The 16,063-nt window shown below is 40.6% G+C and overlaps 1 protein-coding gene across 12 annotated transcripts in view; it reads left to right on the top strand.

The window, feature by feature from the left end:
- SPACA1 (sperm acrosome associated 1) overlaps nt 1-16,063 on the top strand; it is a 203,611-nt gene that overhangs the window by 141,875 nt on the left and 45,673 nt on the right. For 8 of the 12 annotated variants that reach the window (XM_082406000.1, XM_082406004.1, XM_082406006.1 and 5 more), the window contains one exon: nt 272-16,061. The exons of 3 other annotated variants lie outside the window; for them this stretch is intronic. The gene's annotated coding sequence lies outside the window, so the exon portion shown is untranslated. The remainder of the gene's footprint in view (nt 1-271; nt 16,062-16,063) is intronic. One more of the 12 variants, XM_082406007.1, reaches the window with a different exon arrangement.

The following is a 16,063-nucleotide window of genomic DNA, read 5'->3' as shown; positions in this document are numbered from 1 at the left end:
TGCTGTCACCCACTCTAAAAGTATCAACTTTTCAAATAACACTCCTAATTCCTTTGAAAAGTTCGATGCAGTCTGTCTTTTAAAGGGTGCCTCAGAGCAGTTAAGAATGCAAATACATACTAAAAATGTAGATTCAGTATTTCACATTATATTATTAGATGTATTTTTCAAATGATTTAAAATATTAGAGGAAAACGAATTCAGAAGCTATCAATATTGTTTCCCAAATCTCAAGCTTGGTACTAATTAAGAATGCTTTCTGTCTGCATAGGAGTATAGATGCTATGGAGAAAGCAAAATCAGAAGGAGGAAGAAAAAATCAAAATGAAAGAAAGCATAGTCCGGGACCTCAAGAAAGCACAGGCATCTTATCTGCCTATATAGGAGAAGAAAAATAGAACTTTGATTTCAGGGTCAAGTGAAACACAAATTGAATGTTTTGAAAGTGCTCATTTAAATGCTAAATAAGAACATATTTATAAACATCCACAGTTATGATGACACTGTTTTCCAAGGTACAAAAAGATGATAAATTTAATCACTAAATGTCCGCTGGATGAAAGCCCAGGCTTCCAGGAATGCTGCAGCCAACAAGTGGAGTTTGTATTTCTCAATCTTGTTCCAGGAGCGCCTGACCTGGGTGATGACTTTGACTGACTACTCAGACATGTGAAAAAAAGAGCAGTGGAAGTTAATCTGCTGGGTAACACATTTGCTTGAATTTTTAACCAGAAATATCTGAGTCTCCATCTCCTACATCACAGGCTTCAAGGAGACACTTCCTAGGCAGTACTGACAAGTGCAGTATTGAAACCTCTGCTGTCCTTTGGCTAAACTTTAAGACGAAACATGTTTAGAAGACTCACAAATAAGCCGACCCCAAACTGGACACGATGAGTGTCTCCTTATCTTTTCTCACCAACTTATAGTCCACCAAAAACAGCAATAGTTTGCTTCTAAATAGAAAAAAAAGAAATTTTCTATTGGGTCATCACATAATAGCTGCATTAGACTAAGCAGTAGGTTTTGATCTTAGCAGACCAAAAGGAGGTTTAGTTGTACACTTTTGACTACTTAACTCAAGGCTTGCAAAAGGAAAACATTCAAAAGAACCCCCAGTGAGTCAGCAAAGACTTTAAAAAGATTGTGTATATTTTCTAAAGCATATTTTAGAAAATCACGTACAGGGGAAAAGTGTATAACATGTACCCACAAGAGCTAAATTTAAAAAATGTGCGTAGCAGTGAACACATGCATAGCATATGGATGTGGCTGACGGAAGAGTTCCTGGCTTCCAATCAAGACACCACTCAGAGCAGATGCACCGTCATAAATTTGAGCTACACAAGCCACATCCTCACTGGTCAGTTTCCAGTCAGTTGTCTTCGAATCCAGTATGATTGATGTACACTGGAACTCCAGCTTCCATTTTGGTTGGAGGGAAGAGAAATTACTCTATGAAAAGGCCAAAGCATACACATTCGATCCCAGACAAATAAATGCTCTTTCATTCCTTACCTCTCCCAAGACATTGGCAAGTCAAGCACCTGGCAACTTTTCGTTTCAGCTTTTTTGCCTAACAGATTTTGCCCAGCAATCTGTCATCTGATTCCAATAGTAGGGTAAGGATGAGCAGCAGTCCTCCGTAGTAACCTCTGCAAATTTTTAGGATTAAATTATACTTCTCAAGCAGGTTAAGAATTTCTGAGTAGAATGTCAGGGTAACCCTTATCACTCTTCCTTTCATGGCCAAAAAAAAAGGACTGCTTTTATTTATTTGCTGGAGGGGATGCTTGGGTGTTCGCTTGAAATCTTGACACACTTTTAACATATTTGCAAAATATGTAAAAATTTTACAATTCAATATTTTATGACTCAAATAAAATATTTAAATCACCTCTATATGGACCAACGGGTGCACTAGTTTGTTAGTGTTCTCTGTTGACTGATTCAATAACCAAGAATCTTAAAAGGTGCAGGATGTAGCTGGACCAACCAGCAACGGGCAAAGTGTCCCTTCTCAACAAATCAAATAGACGGTCATTTTTGGTCCTTTGCTGGATGGGTAGGTAGAGCAGATGTTGGGAAGGAAGAGCCTGCTTTGCAAAATCCTTTTGACAATAATTCGATCACTCTGGCAGAATTGAATCTGCTAATTTGATTCTTAGATTTCTAGGTGGTGGAACGGTACCAGATGCCTCACAAAATATTAGCATCCCTGTTTCATGGCTCCTCATCCTGTTCACTCCTCTTTGGGGAGCTTCAAATTAAATTAGATGCAGTTGCTGAGTGAAAGATTTCTTTCATGTTCCTATTTAGTATGAAAACAATAGCAAAAATAAACATTCAATTTCCTAACTTTTAGGAATTCTTCCTTTGGTTCTGACTTCCTTTTCTTTTTTTTTTTTTTTTTTGATGGAAGGGTGGCGGTTTGCTCAGGGTACTGTTTTAGAGACAGACCATCTGACTAAAGGGAGACAAAAATTCCCTGGGGACCTATTCACCACCTCCACCCCTCCAGCAAAACTCACTAAATGCGCCTGGGGTGGTACTTCTTGCAAACAGTTTGTCTCCTCTCAAAAATTACATATAAGTATGTTATTTTCTCTCACTCTGACAATTTTGCATCACATGCTTAGTCATTTGATGCATTTTAGTGAACTGGACATTAAGACTAATGACTTAATTTCCATTGCTCAAGGAATTAAGTTATCATTTGTGGGTTACTAGGTTTCAGAAGAAAAGAGAAGACCCTTGGGAAAAAAATGGAAGTTTCATCCCTGGTCTGTATTACAGCTTCTGACATATTTTTAGATGCCAACAAGTAGTGTCAGAGTAACAGCTGTTAAAATGACCCTTATTTAACGCCCATAAAAGAACGAAGCTTTCCACAGAGAGCTTTGTGTGCATACTTGGTTGATAATCAGAGCATCTGATTCCCTTTTCTCCTCCTCCTTGAGTTTTCTTTTCTTTTATTGCAGCCTGGCAAGTGGCAAAGAACTGCTGTTTTTCAGCTCACTGCAGTGGAATAATGGGCAAGAGGAACGTACCCTGTCAACAGATCAAACAGTCATCTTCGGTCCTTTGCTGGATGGGTAGAGCAGATGTTGGAAAGGAGACCCTGCTCCCTTTGTGTCATCAAGCCTGTGCTCAGATGGCTCAGACTCTGAGAGGATAACTTAATTTGGAGTCTGTTTCCCGAGTTATATTTGCCTGTAGGTACAAAGTACTCTAAAGGGCAAACCTGGAAGGTGAAGACTGGAATAAGGTCTTTGTTTTGGGGCTTTTAAATCTCTAAGTCATTAATACTTCATTGACTACCTGTGGAATAAGAAATGTTTGGGTAGGCTGGTTCTAGCAGAAAGTATCTTTTCCCTTCAGATTGGTCTCAGTGGCGCTGCCATTTCCTGCTGACTCAGAGAGACAAGACAGAGTGCCAGACTGTCATTTAGTTTAACTCCATGGAAATGAGGCGAGGGAATCTGACCATGACTAACCCTTTGTATCCAGCAAAAGAACACAGGGCAATCAAGGCAGGCTGCTGCTGTCCTAGGACGGACTGTTGCTGGGTTTGCAAGATGTGCTAGGCAGGCAGAGAGGGAGTATACAGACACACAGAGGTGACCAAAACTCTTATAATTCATTCATTCAGGCTTTTCCTTATGCCAGCATTGAAGCACTTCCTTGAAGGAGGCTGCCCTAAAGACAGCTGTGGCTAGCTTTCATCACCAAGAAAAGGTAAACAGAAAAACTGACCCACCAGCCAGTGGACGAATGACTGCAACTCTCCAGGGAGGACTAGCTCAATTGACTATTCCAGCTGCTTTCCTTTCCCAATTTCTGCGTGGGTGTTGTCCACACACATACACACACCTTCATCCCCATAGGTATTGCAATTCTCCTGCTAAGTTGCCCTGTACAGGACTTAGAGGAAAAAAACAAACTAGCATCCAAATAAACTGAGCACTCTCGCTCTCTTTCCCCACCTGCCTCCCTCCCTCTAGTTAATTCTTAAATTGCCTAGTTTAAATGAACTTATTTAAAAAGGTATCAATAAATTTATTTTGAGTAATAACGGTAACACTTTTTATTTTCATTTGTAAAATAGCTTCTCAAGTCCATTATAAAAGCACATTTCACATGTCAGTCTTGCAGATAGATGTTAGAATTTCCTGGGCTAACAAAAAACATTTTTGTTAGTCTTCGCACATTTACTATAGTATGAGTAACACGTGTCACAATGTGGACCGGTCATCACGTGCATCCAGCCCTGAAGGTGTAGAATATGGTTCTGGGTTCATGGGCTAGATTCGAAATTTCCAGAAATCTTCTTGCTCACCGTCCAATTTGTATCAAGCACCAATTTAATTTCTTTCAGGTCTCAGGCCTGTGGCTTCACGCTAATTTGCCAGGATGCTGGTGTTGTATTGATCAAGTAGTTATATTCTTAAGGACTTTTCAACTAATAGCAAATTTATACTTATTAGTTAGCTCCGTGGGGTAAGAATACTCAGCGTGTTGCTCAAGTTTCAGTTTAGCACTTCATTTTGCAAACTCTTTTACGGTGCTATCTTTAGAAATTATTTCTCACAACAGTCCTGGGAGATGGGCTAATGCTGTGGGCCGGAAGCTATTTTGGTTTTAGAAAGGGTACATGATGTGTCCCGAGACAGCGTCAGCGCCAAGGTTAGAACTCACAGTTTCTGGGGCTCAGGCAGCCAGGCCTTGTCACCCGTCGGACGTATACACCCCCTTTCTTTAATTATGTTAAGTTCTGGTGCCACTGCAGAGTCACAGATTAAGATAAAATCACACAGTCTAAATGGAAATGGAGTCCAGTCCGTAAAGGCAGCCTGGCATTCAGAGGCCTGAGCGGCACCTCATTGGGGTGGACGCTCCCATCCCTTCAGGGTCTCTGAGACAAAAGGCTTCCCCAGAAGCTATTTCGAGTCTTCTTCTGGGTCTGGCTGTTTGAACTGCAAGATCGTTTAGTTCAAACCCTTGTTTTGCAGAGAGGGAAAGTCAGGTCTGGAGAGGCTGACTTGTCCGGGCCTCAGGACAAAATCAGGTGTCCTGATGCTGGCTTCAGCACTCCACCCCCTAGACACCCCTGTTTCTCAAGACGGGCTCCCAAGCCACTGTCCATGGAGTTAGAAAGTGAAGAGCGGTATCATCAGGCAAGGTCCACACAGCATGAGTTTGGGATGTTTCCTGGTTCAAATGAAACCCAGAGGTTGACATAGCTTGTTGGTGAGATTAAAGTAAATTGGGGAGTAATGGTCTCTATTTCACCAAGTAATGTTACTTGTTGTGTAACTAGAACTAAGTCTACAAAACTCAGAATGAGATGGACACTTCAAATTGTTAGTGTAGATAGCCAAGCCAAACCAATTATCCAGGCCTCCAATGGAACTTTGTGGTCTGAATGCCAGGGATAATAATTTGTTTTCTAAGCAAATTCTGCTTCTTCGTATCGTTCATATGTAAAAATGTTGAGTGAGACGACCTAAGTTAGAAAAAATAAGCCTATGCAATATACACTTTTGAAAACATATTCTGGGAACCAGGATTTCCCACGCTTCAGTCATTCACATACAACCATCACCATTTTTGTGTGTTTCCATTAAACTGATTTTTTTTAATATAAATAAATGTATGAAAAGAGGAAACTTTATAAAATTATTTAAAAAATGGTAAGCCAGTATCATTTGCATAAAAATTTAAAATAAATTTGGAGTTATAAAATTTTTTAACATTTACCTGTACCCCCATTAGAACCATCTCATGTATGAGCAGCAGTGTGTCTTAGGAAACACTGATCTACGTCAGCAGTTATCAGTATTTGGGAGGATGGGAAGACGTGACTCAGGAACCATTTATACTCTTTAAAACAATTTAGAACTCTTAAAGAAATCTTATTTATGTGAGTTATGCCTATAAATATTTGCTATATTAGAAGTTAAAACTGAGATGTTTAAAATATATATGTATTAATTCACTTAAAAATAATAATAACCCATCATGTGGTAACATAAATATCATAAAACAACTATGTTTTCCAAAGCAAAAAAAAGTATATTAAGAATCATAGCATTGGGACTTCCCCGGTGGTCCAGTGGTTAAGACTCCGCCTTCCAGTGCAGGGGCCGCGGGTTGGATCCCTGGTTGGGGAAACTAAGATCCCACATGCCTCAGGGTGAGGCCAAAAAATTAAAAAGAAATAAATAAATAAAAATAAATTGCACATTTCAAAAGAAAAAAGAATCACGGCATTGTTTTACATTTTTGTAAATTAATGTCTTGCTTAATAGACACCTGTATCTGCAATCACTGTTGTGATACGTTGTTTTGGTTGAAGTATATGAAAAATATGTGACTTTACACAGATATGTAGTTGGAAAAGAGAAGTGTATTTTAATAGTGTTTTCACATAATTGTAGATATTCTTCTTTGATACCGCACCAAAGCTCAACAAGATATAGAATCTGAAATCAAATCAATAAATTTTTACTTTAAAATCTACTGGTTTACCTTCTATCTTGAATGAATTTTTTACCCATTTATGGTTTTGAAAGCATACTTTGGTCATTTGGAAAATATTATTTCACTAAGTTATGCAGATCTTCCAAATCTTGGCACATTTCCTCATATAATATTTTAAAAATTGCATTTTAAAATATCATCCCCAGTCACATTAGGAAAATCTCTCAGCATTGGAAAGTTGTTAAGCTCATGATGGCAGATATGAGTTTTCCAAAATTCCAATTTTTCCCTGATAGTTCCAATTTTATTATTGGCAACAAATACTGAAAAACATAGTTTTTTTCCCCTTGAGTTGAGAGGTCCACTAGTTCATTTTCAAGAAAATGTCCTCAAATACCAGTGTCCCAATAACCATTGTTTGTCTGTAAGTCAAACTTCATCAAATCAAAGTTGGCAAGTGTGTAAGCTGGTGTTCCATGAAAATGGCCACCAGGTCAGCTCACACCTTAGCCATACAAGACAACCATTGTACTTTAGTACGAGGCATACATACTTTATGTGTGCATATCCCATTTCATCACACAAAATATTAAAAATGCATATATTCAAGCATCAAGATTTAACAAAATTAATAACTCTGACTTCTTCATCCAGGACATTCTTGTGAAGCTGGCAATTGTTTTTACCATGAATGCATGAAAAAGACAATGACTACAAGCAAAGTTTGGTGCCACTGCCTTGACTGGTACTAACGGGCTGATGGTTTTACCTACCATTGCTTTAATACCATCAGTGCAAAAGTCAACATTGAAAAAAAAGGCAAATAATGTCTCCATCTTAGTATTACTGTGAAAATAGTTTTGATCTCACAAATGCCCTTGAAAGAAGCTTGTTAAACTTCAGGATCCATGGCCACACTTTGAGATCTGCTGATCTAGAACAACTCCTAATTTGTGAAGGGTAAGGGGACGGAATCTGATATTTATTAATTACCTTATAGACACTGTGTTATGGACTGAGTTGTGTCCCCCCAAATTCATCAGTCGAAGTCCCAACTCCCAGAATGTAACTGTATTTAGAGATAAGGTCTTTAAAAAGGTAATTAAGTTAAAATGAGGCCATTAGGGTGGGGCCCTAATCCAGTATGGCTAGTGTCCTTATAAGAAGAGGAAGAGACACTGGTTGGTGATCCACATGTGCCCAGGGGAATGACTATGTCAAGAGGCAGCAAGAGGATGGCCACCAGCAAACCAAAGAGAGGCCTCAGAGGAACCCAGCCCTATTAGCACCATGATCTTAGACTTCCAGCCTCCAGAACTGTGAGAGACTTCTATTGTTTAAGCCACCCAGTCTGTGGTATTTTGTTATGGAAGCCCTAGCAAACTAATATGCTTTGCTATTTAGTTATCGTAAAATCTTTGATGTACATATTGTCATCCTCATCTTATGGAAGAGGCAGCAGAAGCTCAGAAAAGATGGGTAATTTCCCAAAGCTCATGCAATTAAGAGAGAAAAGAGCCAAAATTTGAATCCAGATGTGACCAAGAAGTCAGTGGTCACAGAGCCAGTGCATGAGTGAGCATATAGGACCCATGGCCCAGGGCTCTGTCTATGACAGAGGGCTGCCCTGTAAAAGTGAGGATGTTATTTCCTACTAATGATCCTAATAAACAAGAAACCTGAATTGTAATGAACAATTTCTACTACTAGCACAATATAAATACTGCCCTAATTAGTTTGCAAAAATTTTCTCTGCTCTATGGACACTGTAGATTTAAAAAAATTATTATTAAAAATAGATAGATACTAACGTGACACAAACACACGATCTTACTACAACTAAGAACTACAAAACCAATCAAACCCTACTTCCTCTAATAAACATGTCTGTAGGAGCTAATACCGATAACCCAAAGAAAAAAATAAATGATTTAACACCTCCTCCTTGAACCTGTGGCCTCTTTCTGCCTGTTCCTGTAATGTGCTATCGATTGGTGAGTTGGAAGGCATGCTGGTCCAGCAGCCTGCTGTCTATGGGAGGATGACTTCTTTCCCCACTTGGTGTCTCTGTTGACCCCTCAGGAGGTGTGGCTGAAAGTTCAGCATCAAATGGCTTTTAACACCTAGGTTTCATCCTGGAATCTCCCTCATGTCTAGTAGTAATGAAGCAATTGGGTGTCCTGCCATAATAAATCTGAGTCAAAGTAAAGCCGATGCTCCCTTCCTTCCTGTGAGCACAGAGTGTACTGGGGTTTAGATGATGATGAGGTTTTTGTGCCGTGCCCTGATCGGAGGAAGACCGGAAGCTCCATCCTCTGGCAGAGAGCATCTCTAAGTGCTTTCCCTGTGCTTGGCCATTTGCATTAGAATTTTGACTGCCAAGGATTTTAAGCTTTGTCCGTGAATTTCTAATCCCTTCTTTCGAAATTCCTGCTTCAGTTAATGTCTTATATTTTATGCATTTTGAATTAATTCGATAACTGTTAAAGGGGGAAAAAATGTGCACACCTACCAAGTACCAAGCATAGCATTAGACTCCAGGGGTCTTAGGATAAACAGGACAGGGGTTTTTGCTCTCAAAGAACTTTTACTGTTTTTTGTTTTCACACACACACACAGAGTATTTTATTTTTATGAGATAAATAAACTGACACCAAGCATTGTAAATGGATGACCACAACAAAAGCAACAATGATTGCAATTACCAAACACGAAACACACTCATACTATGTCATAATATTGACATTCAGTCCTTCACTGTTTTTTTTTAAGGTTCTTTTAATTCAGAATACCACTGCATTGCTTTACTCTATTTTATTTATAGTATTTATGAGTATCAAATAGTATTTATTTATTTATATGCTTACTGTCCATTTCCCCAACCAGCGTGAAGCTCCATGAAGGCATGGATCTAGTCCGCTTTGCTCACCACTGTGTTACCAGGTACCTGAAATAATGCCTGACACACTGTAGACATCCATAAAGACTGAGTAATCTACAGCTAACAAGCATTGGTACAGTGTACTGAATAGGTCTGAGAACATTACATCTTTTTTCCTCTAAGAATACTAATCTAATGACTGAGTTCAAAAGAATGGACAGAAGCTCACCTTGTACACTTAGATTTTCTTTTCTTTTCTTTTTTTTTTTTTTTTGGCTGCGTTGGGTTTCCACTGCTGCGCGCGGGCTTTCTCTAGTTGCGGCGAGCGGGGGCTACTTTTCGTTGCGGTGCGCAAGCTTCTCATTGCGGTGGCTTCTTTTTTTGTGGAGCACAGGCTCTAGGCGCACTGGCTTCAGTAGTTGCAGCACGTGGGCTCAGCAGTTGTGGCTCGCAGGCTCTAGAGCGCAGGCTCAGTAGTTGTGGCGCACGGGCTTAGTTGCTCCACCGCATGTGGGATCTTCCCGGACCAGGGATCGAACCCGCGTCCCCTGCATTGGCAGGCGGATTCTTAACCACTGTGCCACCAGGGAAGTCCCGCACTTTGATGTTCTTAAAAGAGATTTTGGAATATCTGTCGAAACCCATCTGAAGCTGCAATGGTTTAATGGTTGGAGTGATTTCCACAAATTCTCAGTGGAGTAAAATGCTTCCCCAAGAATCCTTCTGACTTAGTTCATTTGGGCTGCTATCACAGAATACCACAGACTGGGTGGCTTAAACAACAAACATTTATTTCTCAAGGTTCTGGAGGTTTAGAAGTCCAAGATTAAGATGTCTGCAGACTCTGTGTCTGCTGAGAGCCCACTTCCTGGTTCATAGGTTCTTTTCACTGTGTCCTCACATGGTGGAAGGAGCAAAAGAGCTCTCTGGGGCCTCTCTTATAAGGGCACTAATCCCAACCATGAGGGCTCCACCCTCATGACCTAATCACCTCCCAAAGGCCCCGCCTCCCATCACCCCAAATCACATTGGGGTTTAGGTTTCAACATATAAAATTTGGAGAGACACATTCGATTGCACCCTTTGTACCACGTCCTTGAGTTGAAAAAGTAGAAAATGTTTTCTTGTGGGTTCCATACCAACTCTTTATAACCTGGTATCCAAAAACATCTGCTGTGACACTCTTACCCTGAATGACACAGAATTTAAACAACTTGTCAAGTGGTTCTTGAGGAAAATCTCTGTGGAGATTATCTTTACCATTTTGAGAAATTCTACAATCAGAATTGGCTTCCACCTTGCACATGACTTCCGTGGTAAAAATTCTGTCTCCTGAGGCACCTCCTCTTCACCCTCTGAGGAAGATTCATCTCCCCATGATTTATGGTCTTGGAGTAAGAAAAACATCTGTGTTGAGTGGCTTGATTCTACACTCCTGGACCTTTGATGTATAGCCTTGAACGCACACAGAACAGGCACATGCACATTTGTGTGCGTGTGCGCATCGTGCGGGTTGGTGGCGGAGTGGGGGCTGGCCCTTTGCAGAATTTGAACCTGCACTGTAGTTTTCCTGTGTTTGGCTGACCCAGGTGGCAAGAATACTTTGCATTCATGATGGCTTTGATTGCTGAGCATGTTACTGTTGAGTTTTATTAACTATGCCCTTTTCTTAGACTGTTAAATGTGTCAAATTTGGTGTAGTTAAGAGGCACTCATCGAAATTTTTTTAAGGTCTCTTCATAGAAGATGCTTCCATAGCATGTCATATAAAAATTTTCCCAAGTTTCAGTGTTGACAGATGGTGCTGCTCTGCAATATAAGCAGCAATGTCCTCACGAGACTATTGATTTTTGTTTGTGAAATATAAATCCCTAAACAGTGACTGATGGGCTGGTGAGAAGTGCTTCTTTAATAATTCAATAATTTCATTAAAGGATCTGGTCCTAAGTGAAACAGGAGTGGTGACAGGCCTGACTGTGGACTGCATTTTAGTCTTGTATAAAAAACAAGACCATGGTTTCCTTTGTTCATGTTTAGCTATGTTGTTTGCTTCAAGATAAAGTCTTTCAGTACATGAATTCCAAGAAATAGAGCAAATAACATCAGTTCTTCAATGTGTCTCAGGGCAGCCATTTTAAGCTCAATCTGCCCCAATTCAAGGCAGTGGCTTGGTTCATTTGCTTACTAGGTAGGCTTGAACATTGATCTATTTTGCCTGCTGCTCTTTAGTTTTCTTTTTTCTTAGCAGGCTCTCACTTCAATAGAGAATGGATTGTTTGTAGGCAGTAGAAGCTAAGATGATTCCAATACAGAACTTCATTACAGCCAAGAAACACATATTAACCAAAGTCATCTTCCTCTAATGTGCCAGAAGCAAAGACCAACAGAAACTCTAAGAAACAAGTAAAGAACCTGTAACTAAATCAAGGAAACTCCTAGAAACACAATTAACACTAACCCTAGAGTATCTTCCTGCATTTTTATATTTATTATCTAAGCAAGACCAAGTCCTACAAAATCAAATTGATTTATTTTACCTTTATTTACTTCAGAAGAGATTTAAACCATCAGCAAATTCATGTATTATGCTTATATTTACAAAGGAGTTATATACCTAATGTTTTGTACACGTTGTTATCTTATTAGGGACTCCTACATTGTTGTCAAACAGATGTTATGCCTCTTAAAGTAATACAATTAAGAGTCACAGAGTAAACACGTGTACAATTTATTCTTTTTGGTAAGTCTCAGAAAAAACAATTTTGATATGTTAATGGATTCTCATGGGCAAGTAGCTATTAATTAAATAACCCATGAGACTGAGCAGTGAAATGTCAATGCAAGGACAGTCTACTAACATTGTTGAAGGATGGTAATTAACTTACAGTCTTTAGCAGTGGCATAGATATTTGTGTTTCATTTTGTAGATATTTGTGTCAGCTATACCAAATTAATTAAATTAAATCAGCAATTATTTAGTAAATCTCTACAGTTTGCACAGTGCTGGACTAAAAATTTGGAATAAAACAAAAAAGTGGAAGACATGCTCTAGATTCTCAGAGAAAATATAGTGTAGTTTGGAGAGGTGAGACATAAGTAAATTTAAAATATAACTGTTGTATGTGTCAACATATCAGGAATGTTTTAAGGCATTAAATCATCCTCAATTATTTACTATTTTTCTCATCATGACTTATGATCATTTGTTAAGAAATATTAGCTAGGGAAAAACAGTGCTGGGGTAGGGCCTAGGGATATGAAGAAGGTGTAAATCCTGGCTTCTACGCGGGAAACCAATGATTTAATTTGGTAGACTGATTGCTAAGTGACATCTCTGCCAAAGCAGAAAGTCCCATGAGTGGGAAAGGGAGGGGGAGAGAGCTGAGGACTAGGATGTTCTGACAAGTTTTGTGGAGGAGGAGAACTTGCAGTACAGGTAGCATATGACTCCACAGAGGAGGGGGAGGTGATGGCTCAGGTGGTGACGAGGCAGGAGCCAGCATCATCCCGTGGTGTGGAGGGCGAGGCTGGAGAAGAGATTATGTAACTGGGACCATATTACGTAGATTCGAACAGTTGAAGAATCTGGACTCGGCTGTCCTGCGGAGCATACAACAGGATCAGAGTCGTCTTAGGGAGGCTGACCAGGTGGAGGAGCACCAGGTGGGTCTGTGGTAGGCAGCAGAGGCTCGAGGAGGCAAGTCTGGCTGGGAGGCCCTTATGAGGGGATGAGACAGCCACATGCCTTCCTAAACCAGACCACAGACATCATCAGGGAGAGGACAGCACCTTGCTTTTCGTTTGTTTGTTTTCTTGTTTGCTTTTCCTGATACATGCAGTCCATAATGTATAATGCAATGTAATAACCCCTTGTAGGACCACTAACTTATGAGCCATCTAAAGACAGGTGCTGTCCTTCGCCACTGAAAACTGTATTTGGCCTCCTGGAACAAGAGTGCCTCGGGCTTCCCTGGTGGCACAGTGGTTGAGAATTTGCCTGCTAATGCAGGGGACATGGGTTCGAGCCCTGGTCTGGGAAGATCCCACATGCCGCGGAGCAACTAAGCCCATGCACCACAACTACTGAGCCTGCGCATCTGGAGACTGTGCTCTGCAACAAGAGAGGCCGTGACAGTGAGAGGCCCACGCACCGCAATGAAGAGTGACCCCCGCTTGCCGCAACTAGAGAAAGCCCTCGCACAGAAACGAAGACCCAACACAGCCAAAAATAAATAAATAAATAAAAAAAAAAAAAAAAAAAAAAGACTGCCTCGTGAATAAGGCAAGTCAGAGAAACCTAAGGAAACTGAGCAGAGGTCACTCACTAGTGAGGTGATAAATTCTGTGACTATCAGGGCCTAGTCACAAGCAATCATTATTGAATTACCTGGTAATAACAACCCGGGGAGAACAAAATACACAGTCTAAGCACAATGCAAATGCAAATTACTAGCTTCCTGGAGAGATGATCAAAGAAAACTTAGGTTTTAATTAAACTGTGACCAAGTTAATTGAAAGTTACTGTATTGTGTGATAGATAATTATCAACTAGAACGGTATTTATTTTGCTGCAGTAGTATCCTGACTTCTTTATCTCCTTTTCCTTTTCAGAAAATGTACAAGTCCTTTTAACCTTTTAGTTACAGTCATAGGCCAAAAAATTACGTTAGCAGAATGTATTAAACATTCATTTAATTAGAGCACAATTGGGGAAGGCTGAATTCTTTTTTCTCTAACTATATTTTAAATTCTCCAGATAAGTTTTACTGTGGCACATCTACTTTTCTTTTTCCATGAGCTTTTTGTAAAATGTGATAATAATAGTAACTAATGATGGTAACAATAGTAATGATAGCTGTCATTTCTCTCCATCGTCTCAGGATCATTTTGTGCTGAGTGTTCACAACTGAGTCATAACTGTCTATGTTAAAGGATTGTTCCTAGGTTTTATTTATCTTGTTCAGCAAACAAAGAAGCCTTTTAATTCAGTTGGGTTCTTGGCTGATCTGTCTCTCAGTGTGATTAATCAATGGGAACTAGGGGCCCAATTTGCATTTTCATTTAAGTCGATAGAAATGTTGAGCACAATTGTGGTTGTTTAGAAGGGGTTAAAATGGGGTCACTGACTTAAAGATTATTTCTTCTTGTTTTTGTCCCTTAACTTTATTTTCCCCAGCAGGCTTTCTGGTAACTGATTCTCCTGGTTATGAAAGCCTACAGGGAGCAGAGAGGTAGGTAGCAATTTCTCTTCAGTAGACAGTTTCCATTAGTTTTGTTATTTCTCATCAACTACTGATGTACACCCACAGGTGATCTGAGTGAAGGTAAACGATTAGCAATTTGTTTCACTTCATGTCTAATACTTTCTCAAAAGCACTTGTGACCAGTATCTAATAGAAGTTTAATAGACGTCTAAAGTGGGAAGAAAATTTGGGAGCTACGCTGCTTACCTCCCGGTCCTTCCCTCCAACGCCCATCTAGCATTAGACATGATGGTACCACTTCTCTCCTTCAAGGTGTCCAAGCAGGAAGATCCTGCAACAGCCTCTAGGAAATCCATTTCAAGATTAATATCCCTCCTGGCCAAGAGAAGCCATTTGGTTCATATATAATCTGGTTCCTCCTCCTCGTGTTGAAAGCGCTTAATGACCGCATGTCTTCCTTCAGTAGGGTTGAGAGTATTCTGGCAAGATGCCATGATGGATGATACACTTGGTGACCTTCTGGGACTTTTCGCAAGGCACAGAAAGTAGAATGAATGGATGGCAAGGAGGCGCGGAATACCCCTATTTGCCACGCCTGCAGTGGGAAGAGGGCTCAGGGAGGAGACGCTGAGTGATACTCCCCACTCCTGCTTCCCCCTCCCCACCCCATGGCCCCTTCCTCCGAGGAAGCAGCAGCAGCTGACACTGAACTTGGGGGCAGTGCTGGTAGCGGGGGACTGCATCCTCCACTTTGAAATCTTCACAGAAGGAGAAATCATTTAGGGAAAGAAGGAAAATCTCTCTCCTCTGTGCTTAGGAGTCTTTTCAGGACTCTGACCTCATTCTTGCCCATTGCCTGAGGTACCTCCTCTGACACAGACACGATACAAATTAGAGTACACTTCGTGTTAAATACTTGTGGGCATTTTTCTCATTTGTGTGCTCCCCAAAAAAGTTAAAAAAAAAAAAAAAAGAACTCACTACATTTAAAGGGACGTAGTAAGAAGCTGTGACAGGTGAGTCAGGTGCTGGCTCACCTGGAAACTGCTCAGGTGAGGGGCAGTTTCTCTTCACTGTAAAGGAGCCTTGCTTACCAAAGCCACCCCCGTAACAAAGGCCACTTTCAGTCTGTGCAGAAGTGACCTCAGAATCGCGGGCAGGGGAGGGCTGCAGGCAACACTCTGCAGCCAGAGCCCAGTCAGCATTTGTAACACGTGTATCTGCAAGACACAGCGCCGCCGTCCAATCACGAAACAGCATAGTTTAAATCATTATAAAACTTTCAAGCTTCCATGTTTGTGCTCTCTTACACCGATGTTCCCATCTGTGAGGCGCCCTAACTACAGTGTACTGTGCGTCCTATCTTCCCTTCTAGGCTGAAAGCCGCATCACGCCGCTCCTCAGGACCCCCAGCCCCTGACAGGGTGTGTGGAAATGACAAGGCACTGGTTAAACAACTGAAGAAGGAATAACAGAGAAACTGCCTCTTTCTAGT

The sequence above is a fragment of the Balaenoptera borealis genome (genome assembly GCF_965194805.1).
Source record: "Balaenoptera borealis genome assembly, chromosome: 9".
NCBI classification, from domain to species: Eukaryota; Metazoa; Chordata; class Mammalia; order Artiodactyla; family Balaenopteridae; genus Balaenoptera; species Balaenoptera borealis.
This window is presented reverse-complemented; position numbering and strand designations above follow the sequence as displayed.